Source organism: Astyanax mexicanus, chromosome 25, assembly GCF_023375975.1.
Source record: "Astyanax mexicanus isolate ESR-SI-001 chromosome 25, AstMex3_surface, whole genome shotgun sequence".
Taxonomy (NCBI): Eukaryota; Metazoa; Chordata; class Actinopteri; order Characiformes; family Acestrorhamphidae; genus Astyanax; species Astyanax mexicanus.
The window spans coordinates 1,117,836-1,140,277 of NC_064432.1; the positions used below are offsets into that span (position 1 = coordinate 1,117,836).

At 39.4% G+C, this 22,442-nt stretch overlaps 1 protein-coding gene and 1 long non-coding RNA gene across 4 annotated transcripts in view; one reads left to right on the plus strand and one right to left on the minus strand.

The window, feature by feature from the left end:
* ctnna2 (catenin (cadherin-associated protein), alpha 2) overlaps positions 1–22,442 on the plus strand; it is a 622,967-nt gene that overhangs the window by 352,166 nt on the left and 248,359 nt on the right. The gene's annotated exons all lie outside the window — the stretch shown is intronic.
* Positions 1–22,442, minus strand: part of LOC125787714 (uncharacterized) — a 350,969-nt gene that overhangs the window by 144,225 nt on the left and 184,302 nt on the right. Inside the window, exon 1 of one of the 2 annotated variants that reach the window (XR_007429491.1) lies at positions 12,703–12,764. The exons of the other annotated variant lie outside the window; for it this stretch is intronic. This is a non-coding gene — a long non-coding RNA (uncharacterized LOC125787714). Of the gene's footprint in view, positions 1–12,702; positions 12,765–22,442 lie in introns of those variants that run through there. 2 annotated transcript variants of the gene reach the window in all.

Sequence of the window (22,442 nt, forward strand, 5' to 3'; positions counted from 1 at the left end):
ACCCATAATGTTGTGTGCATTGCTACTACACTGCTATATATATATATATATATATATATATATATATATATATATATATATATATATATATATATATATATATATATATAACAGGTACAGTTCTTTAGAAAGGTTGTGGGTGCCTAAACACGGTATTAGAAGCTTTAATTAGAGCTTTTTCTGTAGTACAGGTCCATTTAAGGGTATTTACATTAAAGTGACGGGAGCAGAAACACTAATCACTGCTAAACCCAATCACAAGACCCGCTAAACCACACTGGCGCTCATGCAAATCCACTCATTATACAGTCTGCAATACTGTGTTAGAACAGTCTACCTTCAACACGCAGTCCGAACCTCATTTCTCTCTTGCCTCAGATCTTACTTTGCATGAAAAGAGTGTCGCTAGCTAAAGGTCAACCCACAATGCAGCCGGAATCTTTACCGCAGCCTATATTTATTAACCCAAGATCAGAGCCTCTACCCTCCATATTGATGTTCCTTATGCTACCCACCATTTCAATCACAACATGCTTCAGAAGAAGTGATGATCAGAGGTGGAAAGTAATGAATTACATTTACTCAAGTTACTGTAATTGAGTAGATTTTACGAGTAATTTGTAATTTTTAAAGTAGTTTTTAAAATAGGTAGTTTTACTTTTACTCAAGTACATTTTGACACAAGTAATTTACTTTGCTACATTGGAAAACTCCCCGTTACTGAGTAAAAAATAAAATGCTGGGGGAAAAAAAAAAAGGCATATATGCTCGCGCATGGAATAATGAGGCAATTACGTCCTCATACAATACAAAATGTGCCCCACCGTCCAGACAGAGCTGTCAGCTTTCAAAACTTCCACATCAAACCTGAGAAAGCATGTGGTGATAAGTATTTTTTTCATTAAACAATCTGCTTAAATGTTTAAAAAAACATGTAAATATCAGTTAAAGCATAACAATGGCAAGTTAAAAAAATAATAATGAACTGTAAAACTATAAAAATACAGTTTATAGTCGCCTATATTACCATAACTTTTTATAGTAGGGAAAAAAAAAAGGATGATAGAAACCTATACCACTTGTTCTTGAAAATGTTTTATGGGGGGTCTGAACAAATACTGCCTGAAAGATCCAAATTATTATGTGGAATAATAGTTCATTAAAAACAATTTAATTTATGATTTGTTTTTACTTTTTTACATCAAATAATTAAAAGTAACTATGCAACATTTACTTAAAGTACATTTTAAATTGAGTACTTTTTTACTTTTACTCAAGTAGATTTTTAGATGGGTACTTTTACTTTAACTTGAGTAGAATTTTAGCAAAGCAAAAAGGTACTTTTACTTAATTACAATTTCTCAGTTCTTTTTCCACCTCTGGCGATGATCCAGAACATAAAGACTGTTGTCCTGCAGGTCCTTCACTAACTGTAGTGCCCTTGTTTTAAAGAGCTCTAATGAGGCTGTGATAGCTGACCCCTGATAAAGACAAATGTGATGATGTGGTGTTGGGAGGGAGCTAGCGAAACCAGCACAGCTGTTTCCAGCACAGACAGGCCAGAGACATTGATTTGCTGATGTTTAGTTACTGATTTTGCATCCGTAGACACTAATGTAGGATGATAAAGTCTATTGTTGTATTGACCCATGTTATCTATAGCTTTGAAAAAGATATTGGCCTACAAAATGTATTTTAAGTACCATAATGTCAGCCTTATCTTCTGATTATGTTATGTTAACTATTCATGGCATAAATAAATAAAGACATTTATTATGTAGTCTAATTGGATGTTACACATCGTACAGTCCAACCAGTGCTGGGAGGATGAAGGCTAGCATTGCCAATTTCCAGGCATTTGCATATTGTTTAATTGAGTCAGTGGGACCAGCACTGGACAGCCTGAACACACTTGGAGGAGAACACTAATACACTAATACTGATGTACTAAATTTAATGCATTGCATTGATTAAGCAGTTGGGAGATAAAAATGTTCATTGTAATCACACTCAAAAAATTGTTCTGAGTATGCATTATGGCTATTTGATTATACTTAATCACAACCTTTTTGTCTCTCGTACTTACTAAATGCCCAGACACTGAAACGTGTTAGTAATTAGTGCACTAAAGTGCAAATTTAGTTTCTATAGCTAAGAGATTTCTCCACTCGCTTTACTCCTTCTCCACTGTTTTTTTAATAGCTCTGACAGAAAGGCTAAACATAATGGCTTTGAAATACATTTTATTTCAGTTTGGATGGTGTGGCGTAATGCATGCTACCTTTTTTCTGTATTTCTTGCTGTATATGGTGCCTAAATTAAAATCTAATGATATTTGCTGAGGTGGATATATGTTCAGAAAGCAGAGGGAGAGGATTACTACATTGATTAAAAACTTTGAAGAAACAAAAGAGAGAGAGAGAGAGAGAGAGAGAGAGAGAGAGACTATTACCAATTAAATGCTCTGGCTGACCTTTCCGTCTGCCACAGCCAATGAGGGAGCGAGGAGAGAGAATCTCAGCAAGAAAAAGAGAATCGCTAAATTGACTGACTGGACTTCTCTCGTACATGTTATCACAGGTTTCTTAACAGTGGGGGGGAGGGATGAGTCCTAACAGAGAGAGAGAGAGATGTGAGACGTGAGATGGTTGAGCGGGAATGCTTCAAGTGTCAGACTCTGTTTGTGTATTCATGGATCCCATCATTTATTTATTCACCATAGAGGTTATACTGTACGTTTTGTGGCCCATCATTCACCTGACTCTCGCAGCTCCCTCTCTCTGCCTCCTCCAGTGCTCAGCGCTTCTGCGCACAAACCTCTGAAGTGAAGCCGTCAGACCGTGGTGTGTCAACAGCGACATGGGATTAGATAGTATCTGATAAAAGAATAACAACAGTATTAATAATACATTACATTACTGCTCACATTGTACCTTTAAAAAATGGCACTTTACAACAACTAGCCTTTTCAACATTCAGTGGAAGACACACACACACACACACATATATATATATATATATATATATATATATATATATATATATATATATATATATATATATATATATACTGATGATTTATTTTTATTGGTCCATTCATAATAAGATCCAGAACAAATTGCATATTAACATTACATGGTCCAACTGTTGGGACACCTCTTTTTTATGGTTTCCTCCCAAATCAGGATTTGGGCTTTATCCTGCTTTTGTTGACTTTATTGTCCATGGACGACGTTCTACTAGATAGTGGAGCATTGCTGTAACCCCCTCACTTTCCAAATCATCCCAAAAAAGTATTTGATGGAACACCATCTTATTAGCAGAGAACACAGTTCATCTGCTCCACAGCCCAATAGAGGGTGGCTTTATACCTTTATGCCTCTTGACCACACCTTCCATTAGAGGTATGGTGCCAATGAGTTCACCTTTATCAGCTCCAGAGAGTCTTGTCCAGTCTTGTCCTACAGGTGTTTCTACTTTACAAACACTAGACAGGCTGTGGGTGCAACTTAAATTATCTGAACAGAGCATCTATCTAATTTTTACCAGCATGTCATTTCTGGATCGAACCAACATCAGCCACTAAAGATTGCCACCCCAGTGCACACATGAACCCTGTCCCCACATATGGATGGATGTTGGCGGTGGGACCAGATGGGTTAAATTTGGACATCAGGAGGGGATAAACATGGAACGTCATGATCGTACACTGTACATGGAGGTGCATGAAGGAGGTTGCAACACTTATACAAAAACATACACACGGGAGGGCCTGTCGAAGTCTCTTAAATGTTCATGCGGCCTCAACCGAGAGATCTCCATACCCGCCCTGATAGGTCTTACGCAAATGGGCTCTGGAGGAGCTGAGCTGATAAAATCTTAAACAGATGATCCGCTCTGGCGAAGGCTTTGTACTCTGTCACACTGATATATAGGTGATGCGGTACATTAGTAAGCAGGACGGGGGCCTCGGGAAAACTCAATATTCTTCGAATACCTTGATCTTTCTTACATGAGCTGGCTGACATTAAACTAATACCTTGACGCCGGTCCCCACGCCTTGCTTGTCCTCGGCTGGGAACACTGACATTCAGGAGGATGAGGAGGGCTGGGTAACCTATTTAGGTCTTGTTCAAAATGAATGTTTGCATTTCATCAACGACAGCTAGTTTAGCACTGCATCCTTGTGGCGGACTACTGTTTTTCAGTGTGCTAGGTGTGCTAGGGTAGTGTTGTTAGGGTCCAGACTGAGATAAACAAGAGGATGCTGCAGCGTGGATGAGAATGAGTTCGAGATGGAGAGAAAATGGGGATGCAAGGGCGAGCCGATGGCTAAGGGGGTGACAGATGAGGGCTGAAGACACAGGGTGTGTAATGATGGATGGAGAAAATGGAAAGAACGGGAACAAAGAGAGGCCTGGAGTTGTGGGTAATGCATTTCGAGGCATTCCTGTCCACTCCCTTGACCGCCGGCTAGCCAGTGCCTCGTTTCCTGGCCTCTGTCCAGCCGGCCTGATGGCCCTCTCTCCAGGGAACGGTGGGGCGGGGGGCTGGGGGTGTCGGAGAGGTCTCTGCAATCACCTCGGCCAGCTCGGACAACACAGGCATGTCTAATCAGCTCCGCTCCTTCTCCTCCCCTCCACATCCTGTAACCGGGGAAGCGACCCAAGCTTCGGCATTGCTGTGGACTTGCCAGAGAGGGAGGGGCTTGAGGAGCAGAAACAGTGAACTATAAAAGTGCATCTAAAAATCTAGAAATTGAGATCTGGGGATGTATACGTTTATGTAGGCTTTTAAGCAATCAGGATACATGATATTACTTACAATATGTAATGTTACAGAATGTGATGAAAATGTGGTTAGAGTAGAGTAGAGAATAAGGATTTTAAAGGGGTTTGAAAGAATATATGAAGAACCATGAATCAATCGCCCATTTGCACTGGACACATTGCATCCAAAAATTATCCTCCATATTGAACCATTTAACCCATTTAAAACATTAAGCATGACAGTAGGCAGCCCTAGCTCTGATACACTGACATCAGTTAAGAATTGGATGCCTTGCTTTAGGGCCATTTAGCCTTCAACAGATGAGCATATTAATCAGTTACTAGAGTTTTACAGCTGTGTCCCCAAATACTACAGATTTCCCCCATAATATATGACTTTATTACTAACATTTACCAAATTCCAAGTGTGTCTTGTGAAAAGGTTTGTTCACATATTCTACAAGTTAGTCCCTACATTTTGCATTTGACCAAATTTCAATAGAATTGAACTGGCATTCTGCAACTTTCCAAATTATATTTAACATTGCCATACTGTCCTACATACTTTTCTAATATTTTACATTTACAGACATTTTACAGGCTTTTCCCTGACAGTTGACATGTCAATTAACTTGTACAATGTGTCCCTAAACTTAACATAAACATAAATGCCAAATTCTACTAGTTTATCAAATGTCTACAGGTTGACCATATTCTGACGGTGTCCAAATATACATGTTTGAGCCTAAATTCCACAAAATTTCCAAACTAACTAGTTTCATCTATAGTTAAACCACATTTATTTATTTTTTCCCCTAAATTCTACGTTTTTATCATGTTTAGTATGTATACTTAGAGCTGTGTTGATAGCGATAGCGAGCTGAAGTAGTTGCTAATTGCAAATGCACAATAAAAAAAATAAAAAAATAAATAAATAAATAAGTTAGATACATTTGAAGATTTAACCAGAGGTGGAAAAAGTACTGACAAATTGTAATTAAGTAAAAATACCTCTACTTTGCTAAAATTCTACTCAAGTAAAAGTAAAAGTACCCATCTAAAAATATACTCGAGTAAAAGTAAAAAGTACTCAATTTAAAATGTACTTTGAGTAAAAGTTACATAGTTACTTTTAATTATTTGATGTAAAAAAGTAAAAACAAATCATTAATTAAATTGTTTTAATTAACTATTTTTCCACATAATATTTTAAACCTTTCATGCAGTATTTGTTCAGACCCCCCCATAAAACAAGTGGAACAGGTTTCTATCATCTATTTTTTTCATTACTATTAAAAAGTTATGATAATATAGGTGACTATAAACTGTATTTTTATAGTTTTACAGTTCATTATTGTTTTTTTAACTTGCCATTGCTGTGCTTTAACTGATATTTACATGTTTTTTTTTAACATTTAAGCAGATTGTTTAATGATAAAAATACTTATCACCACATGATTTCTCAGGTTTGATGTGGAAGTTTTGAAAGCTGCAGCTCTGTCCGGACAGCGGGGCACATTTTGTATTGCATGAGGATGTTATTGCCTCGTTATTCCACACGCGAGCATTTTTTATTTTTATTTATTTATTTATTTATTTATTTTAATTGAGACAATTTTTTTTTTTTTTTTTTTTTTTTACTCAGCAACGGGGAGTTTTCCAATGTAGCAAAGTAAATTACTTGTGTCAAAATGTACTTGAGTAAAAGTAAAATTACCTACTTTAAAAACTACTTTAAAAGTTACAAATTACTCATAAAATATACTCAATTACAGTAACTTGAGTAAGTGTAATTCATTACTTTCCACCTCTGGATTCATCACAGTTTATTTTACAGCACTTTGAAATGGTGTGGACTGATAATGAAGAAACACATTTAAAAAGTGATATGGAAACTATAAACATAAATCTAGGTAAATATAGAAAGCAGGGGCACTTAAAAGAAAGAATCCGTTTGATTACCCTTCGTTACTCTTTCTGCCTGCCAGCTTGCTGGTCGTGCTAGGCTAGCCTGTTGACTGCTAGTCACTGGGGTATTCTCCTGTCTGCTAAAGCACCCTCCCTCTCTTCATCTCCTCTCTCTCTCTACCTTTCTAGCACCTCTCTAGCAACTCCGCTCCAAGACCAATAAGTGAGAAAAGACTCCTCTGAGGGAACGAGGGAGTAGGGGATGGAGGGAGTGAGGTAGATAGATGGGGGTGTGGGGGGGTATTGAGAAAAAGAGTGAGAGAGAGAGAGAGAGAGAGAGAGAGAGAGAGAGTATTGATTGGGTCTTCTGTTAGTCCGGTCTAAATGGAAGAGAGAGGACAGCCGTGCCGTGGGGGGCCTCCAGCCGAGGCTCAATTTTCTAGACCTTGTTCTTCTCCTGAGTAAAAGGTCAGCAAAGGTTAGTGAGTGTTAACCCTCCAGCTCGTCCGTCCGGCTGCCTTTGTGACAGACTGATTCCTTCTTCTCTTTATTTCCCGCTCCCTCGCCCTCTCTGCGACAACCGGCTTGATCTTTCTTTCACTTCAGGACTTTGCTGGGGTCTCCTCAGAGCGTCTGTGTGCTCAGGATCACTCAATTAGCCACCAGCTTAGCGTGCATGATAACCTCAACCCTGGAGAAGTAGGCCCCTGTTTACGTCTGGTAAACTCTAAGATTTTAGCCAAATACATTTACACTTGACTTGTTTACTTATTTATTTATTCACTTACTTATTTATTTATTTATTTATTTATTTATTTATGCACACATTGCTGCACCCACTCTCTGTGCTCCTCTTGTGGAAATGATAAGAAAGGTCTTTTAACAGAGCTTAAAAGGTCTGATGCCGTGTTTGTGTGTGTGTGTGTGAGAGAGAGAGAGAGAGAGAGAGTGAGCGAGTGATAAACAGGTAGGAATAGTGTGTACTCCTACTGTTAACCAAATGTAGATTGGCTTCCTCTTCTCACGTTCCAGTTCAGTAATTACTGCCGGCGGCTGCGGCTCCTCGCTAAACGACTAAAATAAATAAATAAACAAATCAGGAGGTAAACAAGTAGCGGGTCAGAGAGGCACGTACACCAAGCAGCCCTCTTATGAAGTGAGCACATGCGTGGGGCCGGGCTCCAGTGTGTGCTCAGGAAGTGTGTGTGTGTGTGTGTGTGTGTGTGTGTGTGTGTGTGTGTGTGTGTGTACATGCATGCAGGAGCCAGCTGTGAGTGAAAGCTGGTCACAGCAGGATGAGCTCAGTGAGCACAATGTGTTTGATTACAGCACACACAGAGAGTGACACCTTTAACAGAGGAGAGTGTAACAAACCTGAACACACACACACACACACACACACACACACACACACACACCCTCGGGTGGATAAAATAAAAGTGTAGAGAGCAAAAGTAAATGCAGTACAGATCCAAGTATGACCTGTATAACCTCTTATAGCTCATCCAACAGGAAATAAACTTCAGGCTTTTGTTTATATAGTCTTTCTCAGCACTGGAATGGTGGTGGTGTATTAGTGTTTGTGTTGTACTGGTACGAGTAGATCAGACACAGCAGCGTCACTGTTGTTCTTTGGGCATCATCATCATGTGACTTCTGATGAAGGACAGTGCTGAGAACGACCCACCACTCACATTGAAGAACAGGGTGAAATTAGAATAATTAAGTGTCCAGAGAAACAGATACAGGACTACAGTCTGTAATTAACAAACTATAAAACTACAAAGTACTTCTACAGTATAGAGATCAAAAGACTAATGAGTAGGTGGCATTGAATGAATTGATGAATTGGCGTTTTGATGCCAGTCTTTGTTTTTTAACCACCATTATCCAGCATTCTTAAAATTAGGGGTGCTGGAAAAAATCGATATGAGCTCGAATTGCGTTTCTAACATCGAACAATTCAGAATCTATTCTCATTTTCAAAAACTGTCACACGCAGTACAGTGCGGTACGGTACGCTGAGCTCCGCGCGACAGTAGCTGAGCTCCGCGCGACAGTAGCTGAGCTCCGCGCGACAGTAGCTGAGCTCCGCGCGACATTAGCTGAGCTCCGCGCGACAGTAGCTGAGCTCCGCGCGACAGTACCTGAGCTCCGCGCGACAGTAGCTGAGCTCCGCGCGACAGTAGCTGAGCTCCGCGCGACAGTTTAAAAGCTCCGCGCGACAGTTTAAAAGCTCCGCGCGACAAGTTTAAAAGCTCCGCGCGACAGTTTAAAAGCTCCGCGCGACAGTTTAAAAGCTCCGCGCGACAGTTAAAAATTCTCCACTGCTGGGGATTGTGGGATTCCCAAAGATTCACAGCCCTACTTAAAATGTAGCCAAACACAGAATTTTACATGCACAGACAAAAAAAAATGCATGTTTGGTTATAAAGCACTATTTCAGCCACAGAGATTAACATTTTGTTTTGGTTTATGATACACATATTGTGTGTGTGTGTGTGTGTGTGTGTGTGTGTGTGTGTGAGAAGCTGAAGCAGAACACATGCCACCTCACCAGGGATTCTGCCCCAGTGCTTCTCCCATCATCTGTCTGTGTGTTTCTGTCTCTCTCTCTCTTTCTCTCTCTCTCTCTCTCTCTCTCTCTCTCCCTCTCTGTCTCACACACTACTATTAACAAAAGGCTGGTGTTTAAATGGCTTTGCCAACACCGCTGACACGCTGTCAGTGTTTCAGAGATTACCCTCGTCCCACATCCATCCCACAGAGAAATGATGGAGAGAGGGGATGACAAAGTAGCTGAAGGAAGAGGGAGAAAAAAGGACAGAAAGTGAAGACAGTGGAAGGAGAGCGAGTCAGAATGATTGACTGATTCATTACAGGATGGCAGGGAATGGATTTAGTGGAGGAATGGTCCGGGGTGGCGATTACAGGGCTGTTTAATGCGCGTATGTATGTGTGTGGACTTTACTTTTTTTATTTGCACATAAATGGTATATCTTATCTCAGTGTGCTTAGTGCATTCCAGAAATCCATATGTATATTAGTTTATGCATTTAAATGGGCCCTAAGGGTGACATTGTCTTCACTCCGGCTGTGTTTGGGTTTGTTCTTTGTGTCAGCTGTCGGCTAGACTTGTTTTCGTCTGGGCGGTCAGCTTTCTCATTTTCCTCATGAAAACAGATTTAGCAAAACAAGCCATAACCTGCCAAAGTGACGGAAGGAGTCAGGCTGGTATTAAACAGCGCACATTAAACACACACCACCCTCTAATGAATCTTGATCCTGGATTTAGATCCGATCCGGACGAAAACATGCCAGTTCTAATCGCATTCATAATCACTGCACTGTTCCCAGCTTGCCGAAAGGCCTAAGCTGGCGATCAGAGGCTAGAAGATGCCAACAACTGCCAAGTCCCTGGCACTGGTTTTTGGCCATTCCCTATTCAGACTACCTCCACAATCTGCCCTCTCCAGATTGCTCTTTGCCATCGTCTCCTTTAACCCGAGAAAAAAGTGTAGCAAAAGCTGAAATCCTGAGAAGGAGATTAGTATTAGTGTATTAATTCTTATTAAGCAGTTCTCATACTGAATACATTAAACCCAGTCACAGCTCATACATTAAAAACCTGCATTAAATCAGAGATCTGATTAACACAGGATTGTGTGGTGAGATGATTAGAGTTTGAATGTGTTTGTCTGCATATATCATACTAAAAAAACATGAGAATTGTAAAGTATAGCTTTTTATTGTTATATGGTATCAAACAGTCTTTCATTATGTTTTTCATTAAGTATTTACACCTTGCTTACAAATGTGTCTCAGGTTAGTCAGACTATAATCAGACCATTGTGTTTGTTGGAATCTTCAAATTATTTAATTGTGCAGCAGTTATTGCTGGTGTTGGGTTTTTGAATGTGTTTTGTCAATACAAATGATCTTTAACCATCTTTTGAAGTGACTAATCTTACTTCCTCAATTAAAACCAATTTTTCTTATTTATTTCCCCCCTGCTATTGTTACATAGGTTGTGACCAAAACGACTCTCTACTCCTTTACTAGTATTACTATTTTTTACTATATTATTATGATTGCGTTGTGGAATTTTTTACTGCCAAACAAAAAATCACATTCTTTTTAATTGAGACTTTCAGATAAAAATAACCAATATAATCAGTAGTGTCGTAAAACATAGAGCGATACTGTTTAGTGTACAAATTGTGTACATTATGAAGACATAAAATGTATTTTAGTCATTTAGCGAGACCACATGGTCTACATTAGTTACTTACTCACTTTTACTCATTTTAGTTTATTATGTAGTAACTATATTTTACTGTGACATCATCAGATACAGATCATAATTTCTGATGTTCTGCTGTCTGTAATAGAACGAATGGTGAGGTCTCTGTCATTCAATGTGAGTCATAAATCCATTTTTATTGTTTTATTGTTTTTTTTTGTTTGTTTTTTTTCACCCTTAAATTGTCAGATTTTCATTGCTTTAAAAAGTTAAAGCCCTTTTGCCAAACAACAACAAAGTACTGTAGAAGATCTGCACTTTAAGAAGCTTTTAGATGGAGATGCAAGACTGCTTAGTTCGGCTTTGAACGTGCATTGTCATTCTGTCTGTGCCCCAATCCCAGACAAAGACACATTAGTTTACCCCCCACCCTCCTAGACACAACACACAACAAACACAAACAAACACACACACAGACTGATCATAAAACTGTGTCACTGTGTGATTATCCAGACGGCATAGATAAGATCCTTTTCCTTAAGCTTACTGCGTAATCCACTTCACCATAATATCAATATAGCATGGTGATAACCTATGGCAGGGGTGTCTAAACTTTTTTTGTTGGGGGCCAGAAGGAGAAATATATTAGAAGTCCCAAGCCACAGACTCTATAATAAAACAAATAATGAAATATACCACTTTTCCTGATTATTTTTATGTACACACCATGTTACTTGCCTTTCTATCTTTATCTATCTTTGACAGTGTTGTGTAAACTAAGATTTTTCAAATCGATGTTTCATTTCATGATGTCTCTTAATATTAAACTCCTTAATTACAGCAAATTTTAGACTCTTTGGCCCATTTTTCTGCTCTACAACTGCACTCTCTCCACTTTTAGACTCTTTGGCCTGTTTTTCTGCGCTAGAAATGCGCACTCTCTCTGCTTTTATACTCTTTGGCCTGTTTTTCTGTGCTAGAAATGCGCACCCTCTCCGCTTTTAGACTCTTTGGCCCGTTTTTCTGTGCTAGAAATGCGCACCCTCTCCGCTTTTAGACTCTTTGGCCTGTTTTTCTGCGCTACAACTGAGCACTCTCTCCTCTTTTAGACTCTTTGGCCTGTTTTTCTGTGCTAGAAATGCGCACTCTCTCCGCTTTTAGACTCTTTGGCCTGTTTTTCTGCGCTACAACTGCACACTCTCTCCGCTTTTAGACTCTTTGGCCTGTTTTTCTGTGCTAGAAATGCGCACTCTCTCCGCTTTTAGACTCTTTGGCCTGTTTTTCTGCGCTACAACTGAGCACTCTCTCCTCTTTTAGACTCTTTGGCCTGTTTTTCTGTGCTAGAAATGCGCACTCTCTCCGCTTTTAGACTCTTTGGCCTGTTTTTCTGCGCTACAACTGCGCACTCTCTCCGCTTTTAGACTCTTTGGCCTGTTTTTCTGTGCTAGAAATGCGCACTCTCTCTGCTTTTATACTCTTTGGCCTGTTTTTCTGTGCTAGAAATGCGCACCCTCTCTGCTTTTATACTCTTTGGCCTGTTTTTCTGTGCTAGAACTGAGCACTCTCTCCGCTTTTAGACTCTTTGGCTTGTTTTTCTGCGCTAGAAATGCGCACTCTCTCCGCTTTTAGACTCTTTGGCCTGTTTTTCTGTGCTAGAAATGCGCACTCTCTCCGCTTTTAGACTCTTTGGCCCGTTTCTGACACCTAGCGCTCAAACTTTGAATCTCACATTATAAAAACCTGCTTAACAGCGGGCCAACTTTCATTCTATTTCTAAAATACCTTGCGGGCCGCTCCAAAAAAGAAAATGGGCCGTAAATGACCCGCAGGCCGTAGTTTGGACACCCTTGACCTATGGTGATAACAGTATTGTTAGCTGTAGTGCTAACTTTTTAAGTTCAAGTCTATTGTTTATCTCTATCAGTTCTATATGGATACATACTGCGTACATATTTGCCGTGAAGCGTTTGTGAAGAAATGTGGGTGGATGGTGCGCCACTCAAGTGGGATTTCTCTCTCGGTAATGCCATGGAAACTGTGATGTGGGCTAAACAACCAGCTCTGATGCAAACTCTATGATGTTTATTAGTGATTGAGGGAGATGGAGCGAGGCGTACGAACCGCATGCCCTGTGGAATTACCTGATTTACCTCAACATGCAGGAGAAAATTAACTAGAGCAGGAGAACAAGCCTACGTGATAGTTTGGCCGGCGGTGGTATCGATCAGGTGCTCAGGAGCTAGGAACCGTTTTTGAATTTCATATCCTCCTCACTACAATTACTATATACTCTACATCAGCAGTTTCTGCTCTGAGTTAAATATGGACTCAGAGACCCTTGCAAATATTGGGATGCACACATTGGCATTAAATTCCATTTTAATTGTGCTGGAAGCTGCCCAGTGACTCTGGGGCTGATGCTGCTGTGCTAAGTCTTGGCTTTTGAGTTATAGTCTGTGCTCTACACTCAAGTGCTCGCTGATGCACCGCTCGAATGCTAAGCGTCATCTAATGAAATTTGAAGTTTCGCTTGAAGAAATAGTTTGGGCGGAAAATCAGATTTTTTTTAAGCATTTTCTCCCTTGAAACGAATGTACTCGATCAGCCAAGAGATGTTTGGTGTCTGAAGTTATTTAAGCTGCTTAAGTGAAGCTTCTTTGGAGATGCATGCTAATGTAGCTAACAAGTAAATGAAGCTTACTTACTTCTTTGCACAAAACTGTTATACTTATTCATATTATATAGATATAGTGTCGAACAGCCTTATAGTGTATATATATATATATATATATACAGGTTTTTGAAGGTGGCGGCACTGCATTAATTGAATATCCATTCCCATTTCAGTCATTTATGCTGAAGTTTCTTATCCTGTAGTAATAGTACATTACTCCACATCCTCTGGTATAATCCTATTTAAATAGGTAGCCACTCCCATCCAATTATTTAAACATCCTGCACGTCCTTAGGCAAAACTATCCATCCAAATAAGGATTTGACCACTATGGTATGTACTGTATTCGGTACCACTTTAAAATAAGTCTACCTTTATAAAGGGTTTATAAATGGTTTAAAATTAGTTTATTAATGGTTACTAATTAGGTTGTAAATGCCTTAAAAATCATTAATAATCAGTTATAACACATACGTAGAAATGGCCACATTACAGCATTATATGGCTGTGGGTTCACTATTTGGCAAACAACAGGTCATTGTTGCCTACATTGTCTACGTATGTGTTATAACTGATTATTAATGATTTTTAAGGCATTTACAACCTAATTAGTAACCATTAATAAACTAGTTGTAAACCATTTATAAACCCTTTATAAAGGTAGACTTATTTTAAAGTGGTACCCTGTATTCTATAAATAAATAAATATTAAATGTAAGATCTGTGGAAAAGTCTAGTGCTTCGTTTAAGCTCCTGTCATGTTTTCAAACATGCTAAATGTTAGCTTTTAGCTCCGTGAGCATGCCATCCACGGTGCTATCGCTCACAGCCTTCCCTTCCAACATGCCGCGTTGTTCTTTTGTGCTCGACATGGATCAGTTCCCAAATTGCCAAGCATGCTCTGCACTTAACCACAGTGAGAAGAAGTGCCAAACTGGCTTAAGATGAGTGTGAATGAACAGTAGTCCTGCGGTCCTGCTTCTTCCTCCGTGGTGATCCGGGGAGCGTGGGGAGAATGAGCTGACTCCTCTGCCTGTACCAGTGTGGAGTGGATTCAGAATGAGGCCTGAGTGGGGAAAAGAGCTTTAGCCACTTTGATTCACTTTTAGTGGTAATACAGGGCTTCAGCGCTAAGTGATTGAACAGCTATGGGATACGAGGAGGGAGGGGATTAGAGAGAGATTGGTAGTGTGGTGCTTTAGACAGATTTCATGGTGCTTTTTTTTGTTTTTAGGTTTAAAAAAAAAGGCTGGTTGATTTGTTGTTTGGCCTCATGCTCCTGATTATTATCAGTCATTAATGTAAATCAGGGGTGTCCAAACTTTTTTTGTTGGGGGCCAGAAGGAGAAATATATTTGAAGTCACGGGCCACAGACTCTGTAATAAAACAAATAATGAAATATACCACTTTAAATAATACATTTTCCTGATTATTTCATTTACACACCATTTTACTTGACTCACTATCTTTATCTATCTTTGACAGTGTTGTGTAAACTAAGATTTTTCAAATTGATGTTTCATTTCATGATGTCTCTTAATATTAAACTCCTTAATTACGGCAACTTTTAGACTCTTTGGCCCGTTTTTCTGCGCTAGAAATGCGCACTCTCTCTGCTTTTAGACTCTTTGGCCCGTTTTTCTGCGCTAGAAATGCGCACTCTCTCCGCTTTTAGACTCTTTGGCCCGTTTTTCTGCGCTAGAAATGCGCACTCTCTCCGCTTTTAGACTCTTTGGCCCGTTTTTCTGCGCTAGAAATGCGCACTCTCTCCGCTTTTAGACTCTTTGGCCCGTTTTTCTGCGCTAGAAATGCGCACTCTCTCTGCTTTTAGACTCTTTGGCCCGTTTTTCTGCGCTAGAAATGCGCACTCTCTCCGCTTTTAGACTCTTTGGCCCGTTTTTCTGTGCTAGAAATGCGCACTCTCTCCGCTTTTAGACTCTTTGGCCCGTTTTTCTGCGCTAGAAATGCGCACCCTGTCATCCTGTCAGAGCAAGCGTTACTACAGGCCGGCTTCAGAAAAATCTAATTCACTCCTTAGGATCCCGTCCGCCATAATGAAATTTGACTGTTGTCTCCTGCCTGACTGTAACAATACTTCAAGTCCAATTGCCTTGACGTATTGGTGTGCCATGCTAATGGGCGTCCATTTGAATATCAAATGAGTGCTCTCCTTCCTCATCCATCCTCTCTGATATCCACTCATGGCGATCAATCAATCAGACGATCCATACCTGTCCCGCTATCTGACAGAGCCAGGCCCCATTTCCATTTTCATTGTCACTTTAGAGTCGCACTCATCAAACGTGATACTGATTCTCCTTCTTCAGACGGTGAGTAACGGACAATTTTGGTAGACAATATTAAAACCACTATTTTCTGTCTGTTTACTTCAAACGTTTAGAGTCTGATTGATGTGTAAGGTTTGCTTCTTCTCTTTGGTCTGTAGCGGTGATATGAGTTGCAACATACTTTACATCATACTTTTGTTAAAAAATAAGGCTCTAAAAAAGGTTGTTTGTGTAAGGCAGAGTATGAAAACCCTTTACATGGATAAGCATTCGTCACTTCCACCTCTTTAAACCTTTGACATGGTCCTAACTAATCTATACCTTATCCATAATACACCATATTGACCAAAATATTTAGTATACCTACTTATTCATTGTGTTTTTACTTGAATCAGATTTGGCATAACCTCACATGTCCATGATCTGGCTGGAAATCAGATTTAAGTCCTTTAACTATTTAGTATGTTAAGACTGAATGGTAAACAATGGCATAAACCACTTTTAAACTAGGACAAATCAGGTTTGAGATGCATTGCGTCAGTCATATGTGATCATTAAGGATTTTTGTTTGTCATAATTGTAATTGTCTGACTACACCTTTACACATTAGCTTTAGTTGGTACCTGTGTTAAACTACAATATAGGCCTTTCATGATAACTTTTTGCAAACATTATTTTGTCCCAGAAATTATTGCAATAAACAATATTGTTGGCATTTTTAGACCAGTAATTTGTCAATAATACAAGCATAGCATAATATCATAACAAAGGAATTAGCCCATTTAAAGACAATAAACTTTCCATTCCTGTTCACACACCTAAGTTTGCGAAATGCAGGGGAACTGTGGGTGCGCTCCACACCATGATGTGCAGCCCCGGTCTGTTCAAGCTGGCACACATTGAACCGGCATAAAGAACCTGCCTCAGCCCTCACTCCAGATATGCTGATGGTGAATTGAAGGCTGAGGCAACATGAACCTAAGAGACACTAAAGTTAAGTAACTAGAGCCACACTGGGCCGTTATTATGTGTTTTTAAGTTTGTTCTGGGTGTTGACGAAGGGTATTTTTCCTAAAAAAGGTATATTTTTGAGTTAATTCACTCCCTGTGTCTCTGTCTCTGTCTCGCGGTTAACTGCCGCAAAGCCCACAGCCACAAAATATGTGAGTGCAAACACAATGGACGATATCACGATTAATTAAATGATTGAAGTCATGTCAGTTTTTTAAACAATAATCGATAATGTAGTTATTGTGACAGGCCTACCACAACAAAATAAATACTTCAGGCTGATAGGATACATATGAGGGAAAAAGAATGATTCTGTACTTTGACTGAACTCTTTTGTAAAATGGATCTAATCTAAATTTAGAGTTTAACAGCTTGGAAAGATGAGTATATTCTCAGTTTCAAACTTTGTAAATCTTAAAGCTATGATGGGGCAAAGACGCCACACACCAAAGCAGGTGCTCATCAGCGATCTTCCTCTTTCTTAAATCGTCTTCGCTTCATATATCTCTCCAACTCCACTCCAGTACTGCCTCCGCTCTCCGGCTCTTTCCCAGCGAGGCGAGCGTGGTGCGGGAGGATTTCAGTGCTGTTTCAGCTGCTGTGAAAGCATATTCATCAGAATTCTTCTCCTCCTGCACAAATGACATAAAGCACAGATGTCTGATCCATCTGGACCCCCCCTCTACCTCATCCTTTTTACTTCTGATGCCGATTGTTATCTCTGTTGTCTTTTGGTTGCGTTTGATTTCTTTTGGATTGTGTTTTTGAGCGTCGGAGTAGGTTTTATCCTTTTTCTTTTCCCACTGATGTCTCCTGCATAATGTTTATGTATTCCTTGTTTCTTCTTCTCGCTTCAGTTAAAACAAAGCTAAAAGAGAAAGAGAGAACAAGAGAGAGAGAGAGAGAGTGAGAGAGCAATCAGGGGACAGCAGATGCAGCCAAAGTCTTGACAGTCTATGCATTCATTTGTACAGCACTTTCTGACACCTGGCATACCTGAAATATTCACATTCTCCCATAGCTTATCTCTGTACCTTTGGCGGAAGTAAACACACATTTGATGCATTCTTGTCAGTGCTGCTGAGTTGCACGGAGATATGGGGGTATTGTTATTCACTTTTCTGTACTTGAATGTTTCTCCTGCCTTTGCTCAGCCCTGTGCGGGCTGCTGATCAAACAGGGGAGGGAATGGAGTAGACATGACGGCGGTAGACGAAGTACATTAAAGAAAGCTCATGAAACTATTGAAACAAAGGCTATAGCTACGTTATACATCATAGAGCAGGGGTGTCCAAACTTTTTTTGTTGGGGGCCAGAAGGAGAAATATATTTGAAGTCACGGACCACAGACTCTGTAATAAAACACATAATGAAATAAACCACTTTAAATAATACATTTTCCTGATTACTTTCATTTACACACCATTTTACTTGACTAACTATCTTTATCTATCTTTGACAGTGTTGTGTAAATTAAGATTTTCCAAATTGATGTTTTATTTCATGATGTCTCTTAATATTAAACTCCTTAATTATGGCAACTTTTAGACTCTTACTTTTATACCGTTTTTCTGCGCTACAACTGCGCACTCTCTCTGCTTTTAGACTCTTTGGCCCGTTTTTCTGTGCTATAACTGCGCACTCTCTCCGCTTTTAGACTCTTTGGTCCGTTTTTCTGCGCTATAACTGCGCACTCTCTCCGCTTTTAGACTCTTTGGCCCCTTTCTGTCACCTAGCGTTTAAACTTTGAATCTCACATTATAAAAACCTGCTTAACAGCGGGACAACTTTCATTCTATTTCTAAAATACCTCACGGGCCGCTCCAAAAAAGGAAACATACTTACGCACATAACTACCATTGTGAGTTATGAAACTATAAAAATGGGGTTATTTCCAACGTTTAATCATAATACTAATAGAAGATTTGTAAAACATTGAATGTGATTTGTCAACAAATATGTGGACCCCAGAGGGCTAATAGTTATTTTTTCTTTGTACCAAGTTCAGGTTCTCCTTTTTGGTACATGTACCTTGGAGGTAAGATCAAATAGAAGCCTGTCTTTTTTTCTGGGAAATGTAATACTATAAAAATTGAGGAACTGCTCCTCAGTCAACATAATATCAGTTGTCACTCACTGCTGCAAAAACAAAAAAAAATCAAAACATCAATGTTCCCTCAAAATGATAACACCCCCTGATATGTACCTGCACTGTGGAAACAAAACAAAAAGTACTGAGGAAGTTCAGTGTAGCCACAACACAACTAGAGCTTCTCATAGGTTTAATAGTTAATCTGTAAATAGTTAAACTAGTGGTGGTAGGTTTACCTTCTGAGTAGTTTGTAAATTAAGATCAAAACTGGTCTTGAAAAACAGATTTCACTCTGAAATACAAATTCTAATTCGCTCTTAAGTATAGAGTTAAATATGCTACCAAGGGTTCTTTAAATGATGGCATTAATTCAGTCTCAGATTAAATAATCCTTGTACATTAATTGCAGAGGTGGAAAGTAATGAATTACATTTACTCAAGTTACTGTAATTGAGTAGATTCTATGAGTAATTTGTATTTTTTTTTTAAATAGGTAATTTTACTTTTACTCAAGTACATTTTGACACAAGTAATTTACTTTGCTACACTGGAAAACTCCCAATTACTGAGTACAAAATGAAACATCGGGGGGGAAAAAAATTGTCTGAATTAAAAAAAATAATAATAATAATAATTGGCACGGAATAACGAGGCAATAACGTTCTCATGCAATACAAAATGTACAGAGCTGTCAGCTTTCAAAACTTGTTGTACTTTTTACATCAAATAATTTAAAGTAACTATGTAACTTTTACTCAAAGTACATTTTAAATTGAGTACTTTTTTTACTTTGACTTGAGTAGATTTCTAGATGGGTACTTTTACTTTTACTTGAGTAGAATTTTAGCAAAGTAAAGGTACTTTTACTTAATTACAATTTTCTGTACTTTTTCCACCTCTGATTAATTGCAGATCTTAGGTAATGTAATTTCACGTTGGTCCCATCTAGGCCATTTGAGCAGTGAGCAACCCATATGTTCGGCCAACCTAGAACCTGTTGACCAAGCTGTTACTTGTGGAAATAACAGTCTCTGCTATCCAGAGAACCCTTTCTACTAGATTGACTCACTAAAGGTTTTTTATTTTATTTTATTTGAGGATTTGATTGCATTGAATGATGAGCATGCATGAGGTCAGGATGTTGGAGAGACTCTGGGACTGTAACTGGTTTGATTGGGTTCAGTTTAGTTTTTTTTTTTTTTTTTGTTCCAGTGACTCGTAAATGCCTTTTTCCGAGCACTCTGCCTGTTCCCGGCTTTCTTCCACTTTTTATTCTACAGTCGGCGCAAGAGGTTGGCCAAAATGTTGGGCTAAAATGAGAGAGAATGAGTATAAGCAAAAGGAGAGTATGGAAGGAAGAGAAGATGGAGTCGCTTTTCTTGGCAGATGCACAATTTGTTCATTTCGGAAGAAAAGCCATTATCATCTTCTCCCCTTTCCCCTCCCTATTCAGTGTTTAGGCCTGGCTTAAAGCATCCACCCACTCAGACAGGGCATCCGAAAGTGCCTCGAGCAGACGGAAAAAAGGGTAGAATGGAACTCTAGAGAGTAAAAAACGAGAGACAGAGAACGGGAGGGATTAGAGAAACCCGTATCTCACCAGCAGACAAGTGTCTTCTGGGCTCCTTGAGACGTCTCCAGGCTGTGGGGCTGCATTTCGCCAAACTGTCAAGGAGAAGCACAGCTTTCCGTTTTATTTATTTCTTTTCTGCCTCTCTGGGATGTCACTGAGGTCACTAGCCCTGTGTGGCTGGAGCTCACTCAGTTTTGGCATGTTTAGAAGATTAGAATCGGTGTAGATTTGCAGAATGTAGCCTCTGTGATTCTAAAACAACGACGAAACTCAACAGTGAAGTGAAGTATACGCCATGAAAGATTTTACCACCCACAGTGGAGCTTAAATTTCGAGAATGGTTCCAAACATAGACTGTGTATAGCTGGACAGAGCATCCTCTCTCAAAAGTGAAGCCACCACAGGTCGGGCGCCCCCTGCTGTTCGGTTGCAGAAAGCTGTGTAACTCCACCCATCCCCATAGGATTCAAAACTGGCAAAACAGAACAACTTTCAATCACGTTTTTTTCTAATATACTGTAATTCTACCTCCTTTATTTAAATGCAGCAGCTTTAGTGTAACCTCTGCTTATATTGTTACATTTTTAAAACCCCACAGAATTCATTTTTTAAAACGTTATTTAGCTCTATTCAAAAAAGGTGTGGTTATTGTAAAAGGGCTGGTTATGGGCGGGACCAATAACAGACCGTCAGCTCCGCTCCGCTCCGCCGCCTGTGACCTCGAGGCAGCCCTCAGGGGCGGGGTTATTTAAATGAGTAGGCTGTCTCTCCACAGTCTTTATCTCTCCTCTGGTCTCTTGTGTAGAAACAACAGAGCCTGTGTATTTATGATAGCATGAATGGACGAATAGAAATGCTTTGGAATGACACATCATCACATCATTTTCCCATCTGTAATTTTGGAGATTCAAGGTTTTTGCCTTATATAACTTTGCATAACTTTTAAAGGGGGCGGGGGTTGGCAGAGTGGCCCATTGGGGTGTTTGGGGATGTCGTCTCTCTCTGGAGTAGCGCAGCATCTGTGGCCTGCAGTGGCTGTCCTCAATATTTTATTACATTAGAATGAAAGCAGCCGGCTTCACGCTAAATCAGCTTGCCGCTGCTAAGCCCTGGAGAGAACGTGCTTATGAAGCGACTGGTGGAGTGTACGAGGGTAGAGAGAGAGAGAGAAAAAATGTGTGAGAGAAAGAGAACTAAGAGAGAAAGAACTGAGAGAAAGAGTTCTCTCTGTAAACTGAGAGAAACCAGGCACTAGAGAAGTAAGAGAACTTGCGGGTGAGAGAGAAAAGGAATTGAATTGAATTAAATGGAGAGTAAGAAGAAAAACGGGTAACACTTTAATCGGATGGTCCATTTGATGGCCTTGTTGATGCTCAACTAACATTTAACTACATGTCTATTAAATGAAATTGAACTGAAAGGTGAAAGTAAATGATTCTCTATTGAATGTAACTTTACATCCAACTCTAAACCCAAACTCTAATCTTAACATTTTAGCATTGGGTTTAGGGTTTGATTTTAAGCTTAGGTTAGGGTTAGGGTTAAAGTTAAGTGTAAAGTTAGATTTAAGGGTTAATTCATGGTTAAGGTTAGGGTTAGGTGTAGGGTTATGTTCTATTTGGAATCATTTACATTTAACATAGGGTTAAGTTAAATTTAATGTACACTCAATTCAGTGTTAGTTGAATGTCCGTTGAGCAGTAACAAGGCCATAAAATGGACCATCCAAGTAAAGTGTTACCGGAAAACGATAGATTACATATACGTATACACTCATTGTCAAAAAAAAAAAAAAAAAGTTACACCCAGAAGGATTTAACCAACAGCAATGAAACTTGGTGGGTAGTTGTCCTGCTTTAGTCTCAAGTCTAGAAGTTCTGATA